The 13,718-nt window shown below is 49.5% G+C and overlaps 1 pseudogene; it reads left to right on the top strand.

The window, feature by feature from the left end:
- The first annotated feature begins 1,182 nt into the window (after positions 1-1,182).
- On the top strand, positions 1,183-6,603 carry LOC135566696 (DNA-directed RNA polymerases I and III subunit RPAC2-like; annotated as a pseudogene).
- Positions 6,604-13,718: the final 7,115 nt, after the last annotated feature.

The raw sequence follows: 13,718 nt of genomic DNA, 5'->3' as shown, positions 1-13,718 counted from the left end.
GGGACATGGAGTTTTCAAAATAGAAGCCACTTCCTGTTTTGATTTTCCTCAGGGTTTCGCCTGCAATATCAGTTCTGTTATACTCACAGACAATATTTTGACAGTTTTGGAAACTTTAGAGTTTTCTATCCAATACTAATAATAATATGCATATAATAGCAACTGAGACTGAGGAGCTGGCCGTAATGATGTAAATGTTTACAATGGGCACCTTTTCATCCAAGGTACTCAATACTGCCCCCTGCAGCCAAATGAAGTTTTAAGTAAAAATACTTTAAAGTACTACTTAGGTATTTTTGGGGGATATCTGTACTTCACGATTTATATTTTTTCTTCACTACATTTGTAAAGAAAATCTTGTACTTTTTACTCTATTTTCCCAACACCCAAAAGTACTCATTACATTTTGAATGCTTAGCAGGACAGGAAAATGATCACATTCACACTATTATCAAGACAACTCGTGGTCATCCCTTGTGCCTCTGATCTGAAGGACTCACTGAGCATCTTTTGTAAACGACATCTGAGTGTTGGAGTGTTCCCTTGGCTAAATTGTACATGTACGTTTGATACTTAAGTATATTTATAACCAAATACCTTTAGACTTTTACTCAAGTAATATTTTACTGGGTAAATTTCACTTTTAGAAAACGGGGGTGTATAGTAATAGTTATAGAGTATGGTGTTTTATAGACAGTAGAAAAGGTGTGGACAGCAGTAGTTATATAGGATGATTAACTAGAATACAGTGTATAAATAAGTGGGTAAAACAGTATCTATTAGTGTGACAAGTGTTGAATGAAAGTGTCTACGTGAATGACTACGTACATAGATTGCTTCCCTGAGGTGCAGGGTAGAGTACCGGGTGTTAGCCGGCTAGTGACTAAGGTTCAGGGTAGAGTACCGGGTGTTAGCCGGCTAGTGACTAAGGTTCAGGGTAGAGTACCGGGTGTTAGCCTGCTAGTGACTAAGGTTCAGGGTAGAGTACCGGGTGTTAGCCTGCTAGTGACTAAGGTTCAGGGTAGAGTACCGGGTGTTAGCCTGCTAGTGACTAAGGTTCAGGGTAGAGTACAGGGTGTTAGCCGGCTAGTGACTAAGGTTCAGGGTAGAGTACCGGGTGTTAGCCTGCTAGTGACTAAGGTTCAGGGTAGAGTACTGGGAGGTGGCTGTTTAAGGGTCTGATTGTTGTATCTGTGTCCCCAGGTGCAGGCTGATGGAACAGACGAAGGCTGTGTGACGTTTGTTCTTCATGAGGAGGATCACACTCTGGGGAACTCTCTACGTTACATGGTTATGAAGAGGTTAGTCCCTGACCTTTAACCTCTAACCCCTAACTCCCTCTGCTACAACGTCATGGAGAGGTTATTACCTGACCTTTAACCCCTAACCCCCTCTGCTACAACGTCATGGAGAGGTTATTACCTGACCTTTAACCCCTAACCCCCTCTGCTACAACGTCATGGAGAGGTTATTACCTGACCCTTAACCTCTAACCCTTACTCCCTCTGCTACAACGTCATGGAGAGGTTATTACCTGATCTCTAACCCCAACTCCCTCTGCTACAACGTCATGGAGAGGTTATTACCTGAACTCTAACCCCTAACCTCTAACCCCAACTCCCTCTGCTACAACGTCATGGAGAGGTTATTACCTGACCTCTAACCCCTAACCTCTAACCCCAACTCCCTCTGCTACAACGTCATGGAGAGGTTATTACCTGACCTCTAACCCCTAACCTCTAACCCCAACTCCCTCTGCTACAACGTCATGGAGAGGTTATTACCTAACCTCTAACCCCTAACTCCCTCTGCTACAACGTCATGGAGAGGTTATTACCTGACCTCTAACCCCTAACCTCTAACCCCCTCTGCTACAACATCATGGAGAGGTTATTACCTGACCTCTAACCCCTAACCTCTAACCCCCTCTGCTACAACGTCATGGAGAGGTTATTACCTGACCTTTAACCCCTAACCCCCTCTGCTACTACATCATGGAGAGGTTATTACCTGACCTCTAACCCTAACTCCCTCTGCTACAACGTCATGGAGAGGTTATTACCTGACCTCTAACCCTAACCTCTAACCCCCTCTGCTACAACATCATGGAGAGGTTATTACCTGACCTCTAACCCCTAACCTCTAACCCCTAACCCCCTCTGCTACAACGTCATGGAGAGGTTATTACCTGACCTTTAACCCCTAACCCCTAACCCACTCTGCTACTACATCATGGAGAGGTTATTACCTGACCTCTAACCCCTAACTCCCTCTGCTACAACGTCATGGAGAGGTTATTACCTGACCTCTAACCCCTAACCTCTAACCCCAACTCCCTCTGCTACAACGTCATGGAGAGGTTATTACCTGAACTCTAACCCCTAACCCCCTCTGCTACAACGTCATGGAGAGGTTATTACCTGACCCTTAACCTCTAACCCCTAACCCCCTCTGCTACAACGTCATGGAGGTTATTACCTGACCCTTAACCTCTAACCCCTAACCCCCTCTGCTACAACGCCATGGAGAGGTTATTACCTGACCTCTAACCCCTAACCCCTAACCCCCTCTGCTACAACGTCATGGAGAGGTTATTACCTGACCCTTAACCTCTAACCCCTAACCCCCTCTGCTACAACGTCATGGAGAGGTTATTACCTAACCCCTAACCCACTCTGCTACAACGTCATGGAGAGGTTATTACCTGACCCTTAACCCCTAACCCCAACTCCCTCTGCTACCACGTCATGGAGAGGTTATTACCTGACCCCTAACCCCCTCTGCTACAACGTCACGGAGAGGTTATTAACTAACCTCTAACCCCTAACCCCCTCTGCTACAACGTCATGGAGGTTATTACCTGACCCCTAACTCCCTCTGCTACAACATCATGGAGAGATTGTTACCTGACCCTTAACCTCTAACCCCTAACCCCCTCTGCTACAACGTCATGGAGGTTATTACCTGACCCTTAACCTCTAACCCCTAACCCCCTCTCCTACAACGTCATGGAGAGGTTATTACCTGACCCTTAACCTCTAACCCCTAACCCCCTCTGCTACAACGTCATGGAGAGGTTATTACCTAACCCCTAACCCCCTCTGCTACAACGTCATGGAGGTTATTACCTGACCCTTAACCTCTAATCCCTAACCCCCTCTGCTACAACGTCATGGAGAGGTTTTTACCTAACCCCTAACCCCCTCTGCTACAACGTCATGGAGAGGTTATTACCTGACCTCTAACCCCTAACCTCTAACCCCTAACCCCCTCTGCTACAACGTCATGGAGGTTATTACCTGACCCTTAACCTCTAACCCCTAACCCCCTCTGCTACAACGTCATGGAGAGGATATTACCTGACCTCTAACCCCTAACCTCTAACCCCAACTCCCTCTGCTACAACGTCATGGAGAGGTTATTACCTAACCTCTAACCCCAACTCCCTCTGCTACAACGTCATGGAGAGGTTATTACCTGACCTCTAACCCCTAACTCCCTCTGCTACAACGTCATGGAGAGGTTATTACCTGACCCTTAACCTCTAACCCCTAACCCCCTCTGCTACAACGTCATGGAGAGGTTATTACCTGACCTCTAACCCCTAACTCCCTCTGCTACAACGTCATGGAGAGGTTATTACCTGACCCCTAACCTCTAACCCCCTCTGCTACAACGTCATGGAGAGGTTATTACCTGACCCTTAACCTCTAACCCCTAACCCCTCTGCTACAACGTCATGGAGAGGTTATTACCCTGACCTCTAACCCTAACCTCTAACCCCCCCTCTGCTACAACGTCATGGAGAGGTTATTACCCTGACCCTTAACCTCTAACCCCTAACCCCTCTGCCAGCGTCATGGAGAGGTTGTGCCTGACCTCCTAACCCTTCCTTCGCCCCCTCTGCTACAACGTCATGGAGGGTTATTACCCTGACCCTAACCTCTAACCCTAACTCCCTCTGCTACAACGTCACGGAGAGGTTATTACCTAAACCCTAACCTCTAACCCCAACTCCCTCTGCTACAACGTCATGGAGAGGTTATTACCTGACCTCTAACCCCTAACTCCCTCTGCTACAAGCGTCATGGAGAGGTTATTACCTGACCTCTAACCCCCTCTGCTACAACGTCATGGAGAGGTTATTACCTGACCCTTAACCTCTAACCCCTAACCCCTCTGCTACAACGTCATGGAGAGGTTATTACCTGACCCTTAACCTCTAACCCCTAACCCCCCTGCTACAACGTCATGGAGAGGTTATTACCTGACCTCTAACCCTAACCCCTCTGCTACAACGTCATGGAGAGGTTATTACCTGACCCTTAACCTCTAACCCCTAACTCCCTCTGCTACAACGTCATGGAGAGGTTATTACCTGACCCTAACCTCTAACCCCTAACCCCTCTGCTACAACGTCATGGAGAGGTTATTACCTGACCCTAACCTCTAACCCCTAACCCCCTCTGCTACAACGTCATGGAGAGGTTATTACCTGACCTCTAACCCCTAACTCCCTCTGCTACAACGTCATGGAGAGGTTATTACCTGACCCCTAACCTCTAACCCCTAACCCCCTCTGCTACAACGTCATGGAGAGGTTATTACCTGACCTCTAACCTCTAACCCCTAACCCCCTCTGCTACAACGTCATGGAGAGGTTATTACCTGACCTCTAACCCCTAACTCCCTCTGCTACAACGTCATGGAGAGGTTATTACCTGACCCTTAACCCTAACTTAACCCTAACCTCTGACCTCTAACCCTAACTTCCTCCGCTTCATGATCAGGTTAGTCCTTGACACCACTAACCTCTGACCCTTAACCTGTGGGCAACCAAGCTCCTCTGATACACAGGGCTATAATCCCAGGCCTAGCCCCCGCTCCACAGCCACCACTGAGATGTGTTGTAGGTGTCCACCTTGCCATTAGTGGGCTTGGTTTTATCCTTGGTTATATTGCTCCCTCCTATGTAATGCCTCGCCATAGTGATGGGTCTTACTGTGTGTAATGGTCTGTTTCTGCTGTGTTTAGCCTGGATACCAGACTTCTGTGGTTACAGCATCACTCACCCCCCTCTGAGAGCAAAATCAACTTCCGCATCAGACCAGGGTGCGTAGGAGACAACTCTCCTACACCCTCTGTTCTTCTTTCCTACACCCCTCTGTCCTTCTCTCCTCCACCCTCTGTCCTTCTCTCCCTCCACCCTCTGTCCTTCTCTCCCTCCACCCTCTGTCCTTCTCTCCCTCCCACCCTCTGTCCTTCTCTCCTCCACCACCCTCTGTCCTTCTCTCCTCCACCCTCTGTCCTTCTCTCCTCCACCCTCTGTCCTTCTCTCCTCCACCACCCTCTGTCCTTCTCTTCTCCTCCACCCTCTGTCCCTTCTCTCCTCCCCACCCTCTGTCCTTCTCTCCCTCCTCCACCCTCTGTCCTTCTCTCCTCCACCACCCTCTGTCCTTCTCTCCTCCACCACCCTCTGTCCTTCTCTCCTCCACCACCCTCTGTCCTTCTCTCCTCCACCCTCTGTCCTTCTCTCCTCCACCCTCTGTCCTTCTCTCCTCCACCACCCTCTGTCCCTTCTCTCCTCCACCCTCTGTCCTTCTCTCCTCCCACCCTCTGTCCTTCACCTCTCCTCCACCACCCTCTGTCCTTCTCTCCCCTCCACCCTCTGTCCTTCTCTCCCCTCCACCCCTCTGTCCTTCTCTCCCCCTCCCTCCACCCTCTGTCCTTCTCTCCCCCTCCCTCCACCCTCTGTCCTTCTCTCCCCTCCCTCCACCTCTGTCCTTCTCTCCCCCTCCCTCCACCCTCTGTCCTTCTCTCCCCCTCCCTCCACCCTCTGTCCTTCTCTCCCCCTCCCTCCACCCTCTGTCCTTCTCTCCCCCTCCCTCCACCCTCTGTCCTTCTCTCCCCCTCCCTCCCACCCTCTGTCCTTCTCTCCCCCTCCCTCCACCCCTCTGTCCTTCTCTCCCCCTCCCTCCACCCCTCTGTCCTTCTCTCCCCTCCCTCCACCCTCTGTCCTTCTCTCCCCCTCCCTCCACCCTCTGTCCTTCTCTCCCCCTCCCTCCCACCCTCTGTCCTTCTCTCCCCCCTCCCTCCACCCCCCCTGTCCTTCTCTCCCCCCTCCCTCCCCCTGTCCTTCTCTCCCCCCTCCCTCCACCCCCTGTCCTTCTCTCCCCCCTTCCTCCACCCCCTGTGTTTCTCTCCTCCCACCCCTGTGTTTCTCTCCTCCACCCTCTGCCCTGTGTCCTTCTCTCTCCCACCCACTCTGCCCTGTGTGTGTGTGTAACACAACTACTTGCTGCCTAATAGAAATCCCCAGTCAGCATGTTTCCTGTCGGTCTACAGTAAAGACAGCATGTCATTCTATTGGTGGGATGTCCTGTAGCCACTAGCCTCCACAGCTTTTACAAACTATTACCTGTATGTGTCGGCTGACGAGCCCTCGGATGTTATTCTTGTGTGTGTGTGTGTGTGTGTCTCTGTCTGTCTGTCTGTCTCTGTCTGTCTCTGTGTGTTCAGGTGGGGTTCCAGCTGTGGAACCTTTGAGAAGAGGACTGAATGAGCTCAGTGATGTCTGTCAGCACGTCCTCCAACACCTTCCAGGTACCACATCCTTCCAACCCTGTGGGGACAGGGTCTGTGGGGACAGGGTCAGTGGGGACAGGGTCAGTTATAACAGTAGTGGGGACAGGGTCAGTGGGGGACAGGGGTCAGTTATAACAGTAGTGGGGACAGGGTCAGTGGGGACAGGGGTCAGTTATGACAGTAGTGGGGACAGGTCAGTGGGGCCAGGGTCAGTTATAACAGTAGTGGGGACAGGGTCAGTGGGGACAGGGTCCAGTTATAACAGTAGTGGGGACAGGGTCAGTTATAACAGTAGTGGGGACAGGGTCAGTTATAACAGTAGTGGGGACAGGGTCAGTTATAACAGTAGTGGGGACAGGGTCAGTTATAGTAAAAGTGGGGACAGGGTCAGTGGGGACAGGGTCAGTTATAGCAGTAGTGGGGACAGGGTCGTGGTGGACAGGGTCAGTTAGCAGTAGTGGGGACAGGGTCAGTTATAACAGTAGGGACAGGGTCAGTTATAACAGTAGTGGGGACAGGGTCAGTTATAGCAGTAGTGGGGACAGGGTCAGTTATAACAGTAGTGGGGACAGGGTCCAGTGGGGACAGGGTCGAGTTATAGGTAGTGGGGACAGGGTCAGTTATAACAGTAGTGGGGACAGGGTCAGTGGGGACAGGGTCAGTAGGGACAGGGTCAGTGGGGACAGGGTCAGTTATAGCAGTAGTGGGGACAGGGTCAGTTATAACAGTAGTGGGGACAGGGTCAGTTATAACAGTGAGTGGGGACAGGGTCAGTTATAACAGTAGTGGGGACAGGGTCAGTTATAACAGTAGTGGGGACAGGGTCAGTGGGGACAGGGTCAGTTATAGCAGTAGTGGGGACAGGGTCAGTTATAGCAGTAGTGGGAACAGGGTCAGTTATAACAGTAGTGGGGACAGGGTCAGTGGGGACGGTCAGTGGGGACAGGGTCAGTTATAACAGTAATTGAGGACAGGGTCAGTTATAACAGTAGTGGGGACAGGGTCAGTGGGGACAGGGTCAGTGGGGACAGGGTCAGTGGGGACAGGGTCAGTGGGGACAGTAGTGGCGACAGGGTCAGTGGGGACAGGTCAGTTATAGCAGTAGTGGTGGACAGGGGTCAGTGGGGACAGGGTCAGTTATAACAGTAGTGGGGACAGGGTCAGTGGGGACAGGGTCCAGTGGGGACAGGGTCAGTGGGGACAGGGTCAGTGAGGACAGGGTCAGTTATAGCAGTAGTGGGGACAAGGTCAGTTATAACAGTAGTGGGGACAGGGTCAGTGGGGGACAGGGTCAGTGGGGACAGGGTCAGTTATAGCAGTAGTGGGGACAGGGTCAGTTATAACAGTAGTGGGGACAGGATCAGTTATAACAGTAGTGGGGACAGGGTCAGTTATAACAGTAGTGGGGACAGGGTCAGTTATAACAGTAGTGGGGACAGGGTCAGTGGGGACAGGGTCAGTTATAGCAGTAGTGGGGACAGGGTCAGTTATAGCAGTAGTGGGAACAGGGTCAGTTATAACAGTAGTGGGGACAGGGTCAGTGGGGACAGGGTCAGTGGGGACAGGGTCAGTGGGGACAGGGTCAGTTATAACAGTAGTGGGGACAGGGTCAGTTATAACAGTAGTGGGGACAGGGTCAGTGGGGACAGGGTCAGTGGGGACAGGGTCAGTGGGGACAGGGTCAGTGGGGACAGTAGTGGCGACAGGGTCAGTGGGGACAGGGTCAGTTATAGCAGTAGTGGGGACAGGGTCAGTGGGGACAGGGTCAGTTATAACAGTAGTGGGGACAGGGTCAGTTATAACAGTAGTGGGGACAGGGTCAGTTATAACAGTAGTGGGGACAGGGTCAGTGGGGACAGGGTCAGTTATAACAGTAGTGGGGACAGGGTCAGTGGGGACAGGGTCAGTGGGGACAGGGTCAGTTATAGCAGTAGTGGGGACAGGGTCAGTTATAACAGTAGTGGGGACAGGGTCAGTTATAACAGTAGTGGGGACAGGGTCAGTTATAGCAGTAGTGGGGACAGGGTCAGTTATAACAGTAGTGGGGACAGGGTCAGTTATAACAGTAGTGGGGACAGGGTCAGTTATAACAGTAGTGGGGACAGGGTCAGTTATAACAGTAGTGGGGACAGGGTCAGTTATAACAGTAGTGGGGACAGGGTCAGTGGGGACAGGGTCAGTTATAGCAGTAGTGGGGACAGGGTCAGTTATAGCAGTAGTGGGAACAGGGTCAGTTATAACAGTAGTGGGGACAGGGTCAGTGGGGACAGGGTCAGTGGGGACAGGGTCAGTGGGGACAGTAGTGACGACAGGGTCAGTGGGGACAGGGTCAGTTATAGCAGTAGTGGGGACAGGGTCAGTGGGGACAGGGTCAGTTATAACAGTAGTGGGGACAGGGTCAGTTATAACAGTAGTGGGGACAGGGTCAGTTATAACAGTAGTGGGGACAGGGTCAGTTATAACAGTAGTGGGGACAGGGTCAGTGGGGACAGGGTCAGTTATAACAGTAGTGGGGACAGGGTCAGTTATAACAGTAGTGGGGACAGGGTCAGTTATAACAGTAGTGGGGACAGGGTCAGTTATAACAGTAGTGGGGACAGGGTCAGTTATAGCAGTAGTGGGGACAGGGTCAGTTATAACAGTAGTGGGGACAGGGTCAGTTATAACAGTAGTGGGGACAGGGTCAGTTATAACAGTAGTGGGGACAGGGTCAGTTATAGCAGTAGTGGGGACAGGGTCAGTGGGGACAGGGTCAGTGGGGACAGGGTCAGTTATAACAGTAGTGGGGACAGGGTCAGTGGGGACAGGGTCAGTGGGGACAGGGTCAGTGGGGACAGGGTCAGTGGGGACAGGGTCAGTTATAACAGTAGTGGGGACAGGGTCAGTTATAACAGTAGTGGGGACAGGGTCAGTTATAACAGTAGTGGGGACAGGGTCAGTTATAACAGTAGTGGGGACAGGGTCAGTTATAACAGTAGTGGGGACAGGGTCAGTGGGGACAGGGTCAGTTATAACAGTAGTGGGGACAGGGTCAGTGGGGACAGTTATAACGATTAGATCTCTGCTGTTGAACTGATAGATGTACCTGCTGTGTTATTGGGTTAACGTGTGTGTGTGTGTGTGTGTTGTGTGTTGTGAGGGAGTGTGAGTGAGTTCAGGTCACAACAGGAGGGACGTCATGGATTGAGGAGCCCACTGCTGACCCAGCGGGAGCGTTGACGGGATATGAAACACACAACTCTGTATTTCTATCCTAATGCTGTACATTGTTGATAGTTAAGATAAATGATTTATTTTCCCAATGAACCAATATGTTGTAATATTGGAGGAGTATCCTGTCGGCATTCTGTTTGTCTAAACTTTAGTAAGTGTTTTATCAGAGAGTTGACTGGTGTGATTTATAATTCCATTTTATCAGGTGAGAGTGTCGCAAATGGCACTGTTTCCCTATATAGTGCACTAGTTTTGACCAGGGCACCCTATTCCCTATATAGTGCACTGGTTTTGACCCAGGGCACCTATTTCCCTATAGTGCACTAGTTTTGACCAGAGCACCTATTCCTATATAGTGCACTAGTTTTGACCAGGGCACCCTATTCCCTATATAGTGCACTAGTTTAGACCAGAGCACCCTATTCCCTATATAGTGCATAGTTTAGACCAGAGCACCCTATTCCCCCTATATAGTGCACTAGTTTAGACCAGAGCACCCTATTCCCTATATAGTGCACTAGTTTAGACCCAGGGCACCCTATTCCCTATATAGTGCACTAGTTTTGACAGGGCACCCTATTCCACTAGTTTTGATCAGGGTCCATAGGGTTCCATGTGGAGGCTGTCTCCCTACAGAGGAACAGACATCAACACCACTTCCTGAAACCATTCTGTAGGATCTGTCCCGGGCTCAGTTCACCTGGAGTTTGTTGGTGCAGTTAAACTCACGGAGCGTTGTTCTGTTGAATGTTTTTCCAGACTCTTAACTGATATCAATAGTTTATTGGTTGTGTACACATTTTTGCAGATGTTATCACAGGTGTAGCAAAATGCTACTGTTTCTAGATCAAACAGTGCAGTATACCTAACAATACAGAAAAATACACACAAATCCTCATAATGAAAGGAATTAAGAAATATCAGAAGGAGCTAAGTCAGTCAGTGCATTCGGGAAGTATTCAGACCCCTTTTCCACATTTTGTTACGTTACAGCCTTATTCTTAAATGTATAGATAAATAAAAATCCTCAGCAATCTACACACAATACCCCATGATGACATCACAATACCCCATGATGACATCACAATACCCCATGATGACAAAGAAAAAACTTTTTTTAGAATGTTTTGCAACTGTGTCAAAAATAAACAGATACTGTATATACGTGAGTATTCAGACTATTTGCTATGAGACTCAAAATTGAACTCCGGTGCCTCCTGTTTCCATTGATCATCCTTGATGTTTCTGCAACTTGATTGGAGTCCACCTGTAGCCACGTTATTACCTGGTACTCCCTGTATATAGCCATGTTATTACCTGGTACTCCCTGTATATAGCCATGTTATTACCTGGTACTCCCTGTATATAGCCATGTTATTACCTGGTACTTCTGGTATATAGCCATGTTATTACCTGGTACTTCCTGTATATATCCATGTTATTACCTCATACCCCTGCACATCCACTCTGTACTGGTACTTCCTGTCTATAGCTATGTTATTACCTCGTACCCCTGCACATCCACTCAATACTGGTACTTCCTGCATATAGCCATGTTATTACCTGGTACTCCCTGTATATAGCCATGTTATGACCTGGTACTCCCTGCATATAGCCATGTTATGACCTGGTACTTCCTGTATATATACATGTTATTACCTGGTACTTCCTGTATATAGCCATGTTATTACCTGGTACTTCCTGCACATATAGTCAAGTCATTACCTGGTACTTCCTGTATATAGCCAAGTCATTACCTGGTACTTCCTGCATATAGTCAAGTCATTACCTGGTACTTCCTGTATATACCAAGTCATTACCTGGTACTTCGGTTATATAGCCATGTTATTACTTGGTACTTCCGGTATATAGCCATGTTATTGCCTGGTACTTCCTGTATATAGTCATGTTATTACCTGGTACTTCCTGTATATAGCATGTTATTACCTGGTACTTCCGGTATGTAGCCATGTTATTACCTGGTACTTCATGTATGTAGCCATGTTATTACCTGGTACTTCCTGTATATAGCCAAGTTATTACCTGGTACTCCCTGTATATAACCATGTTATTACCTGGTACTCCCTGTATATAGCCATGTTATTACCTGGTACTTCCTGTATATAGCCATGTTATTACCTGGTACTTCCGGTATATAGCCAAGTAATTACCTGGTACTTCCGGTATATAGCCATGTAATTACCTGGTACTTCCTGTATATAGCCATGTTATTACCTGGTACTTCCTGTTTATATAGCCATGTTATTACCTGGTACTTCCTGTATATAGCCATGTTATTACCTGGTACTCCCTGTATATAGCCATGTTATTACCTGGTACTCCCTGTATATAGCCATGTTATTACCTGGTACTCCCTGTATATAGCCATGTTATTACCTGGTACTTCCGGTATATAGCCATGTTATTACCTGGTACTTCCTGTATATATCCATGTTATTACCTCATACCCCTGCACATCCACTCTGTACTGGTACTTCCTGTCTATAGCTATGTTATTACCTCGTACCCCTGCACATCCACTCGATACTGGTACTTCTGGGGTGGTGGCACCGGGATCCTCATCTCTCCCAAGTGGTCATTCTCTCTTTCTCCCCTTACCCATCTGTCTATCGCCTCCTTTGAATTCCATGCTGTCACAGTTACCAGCCCTTTCAAGCTTAACATCCTTATCATTTATCGCCCTCCAGGTTCCCTCGGAGAGTTCATCAATGAGCTTGATGCCTTGATAAGCTCCTTTCCTGAGGACGGCTCACCTCTCACAGTTCTGGGCGACTTTAACCTCCCCACGCCTACCTTTGACTCATTCCTCTCTGCCTCCTTCTTTCCACTCCTCTCCTCTTTTGACCTCACCCTCTCACCTTCCCCCCCTACTCACAAGGCAGGAAATACGCTCGACCTCATCTTTACTAGATGCTGTTCTTCCACTAACCTCGTTGCAACTCCCCTCCAAGTCTCCGACCACTACCTTGTATCCTTTTCCCTCTCGCTCTCATCCAACACTTCCCACACTGCCCCTACTCGGATGGTATCGCGCCGTCCCAACCTTCGCTCTCTCTCCCCGCTACTCTCTCCTCTTCCATCCTATCATCTCTTCCCTCTGCTCAAACCTTCTCCAACCTATCTCCTGATTCTGCCTCCTCAACCCTCCTCTCCTCCTTTCTGCATCCTTTGACTCTCTATGTCCCCTATCCTCCAGGCCGGCTCGGTCCTCCCCTCCCGCTCCGTGGCTCGGCGACTCATTGCGAGCTCACAGAACAGGGCTCCGGGCAGCCGAGCGGAAATGGAGGAAAACTCGCCTCCCTGCGGACCTGACATCCTTTCACTCCCTCCTCTCTACATTTTCCTCTTCTCTCTCTGCTGCTAAAGCCACTTTCTACCACTCTAAATTCCAAGCATCTGCCTCTAACCCTAGGAAGCTCTTTGCAACCTTCTCCTCCCTCCTGAATCCTCCTCCCCCTCCCCCCTCCTCCCTCTCTGCAGATGACTTCGTCAACCATTTTGAAAAGAAGGTCGACGACATCCGATCCTCGTTTGCTAAGTCAAACGACACCGCTAGTTCTGCTCACACTGCCCTACCCTGTGCTCTGACCTCTTTCTCCCCTCTCTCTCCAGATGAAATCTCGCGTCTTGTGACGGCCGGCCGCCCTACAACCTGCCCGCTTGACCCTATCCCCTCCTCTCTTCTCCAGACCATTTCCGGAGACCTCCTCCCCTACCTCACCTCGCTCATCAACTCATCCCTGACCGCTGGCTACGTCCCTTCCGTCTTCAAGAGAGCGAGAGTTGCACCCCTTCTGAAAAAACCTACACTCGATCCCTCCGATGTCAACAACTACAGACCAGTATCCCTTCTTTCTTTTCTCTCCAAAACTCTTGAACGTGCCGTCCTTGGCCAGCTC

This window comes from Oncorhynchus nerka, unplaced genomic scaffold (assembly GCF_034236695.1).
Source record: "Oncorhynchus nerka isolate Pitt River unplaced genomic scaffold, Oner_Uvic_2.0 unplaced_scaffold_3709, whole genome shotgun sequence".
In the NCBI taxonomy this organism is placed as follows: Eukaryota; Metazoa; Chordata; class Actinopteri; order Salmoniformes; family Salmonidae; genus Oncorhynchus; species Oncorhynchus nerka.
Note: the sequence above shows the minus strand (reverse complement) of the source record. Positions and strands in the feature narration are given on the sequence as shown.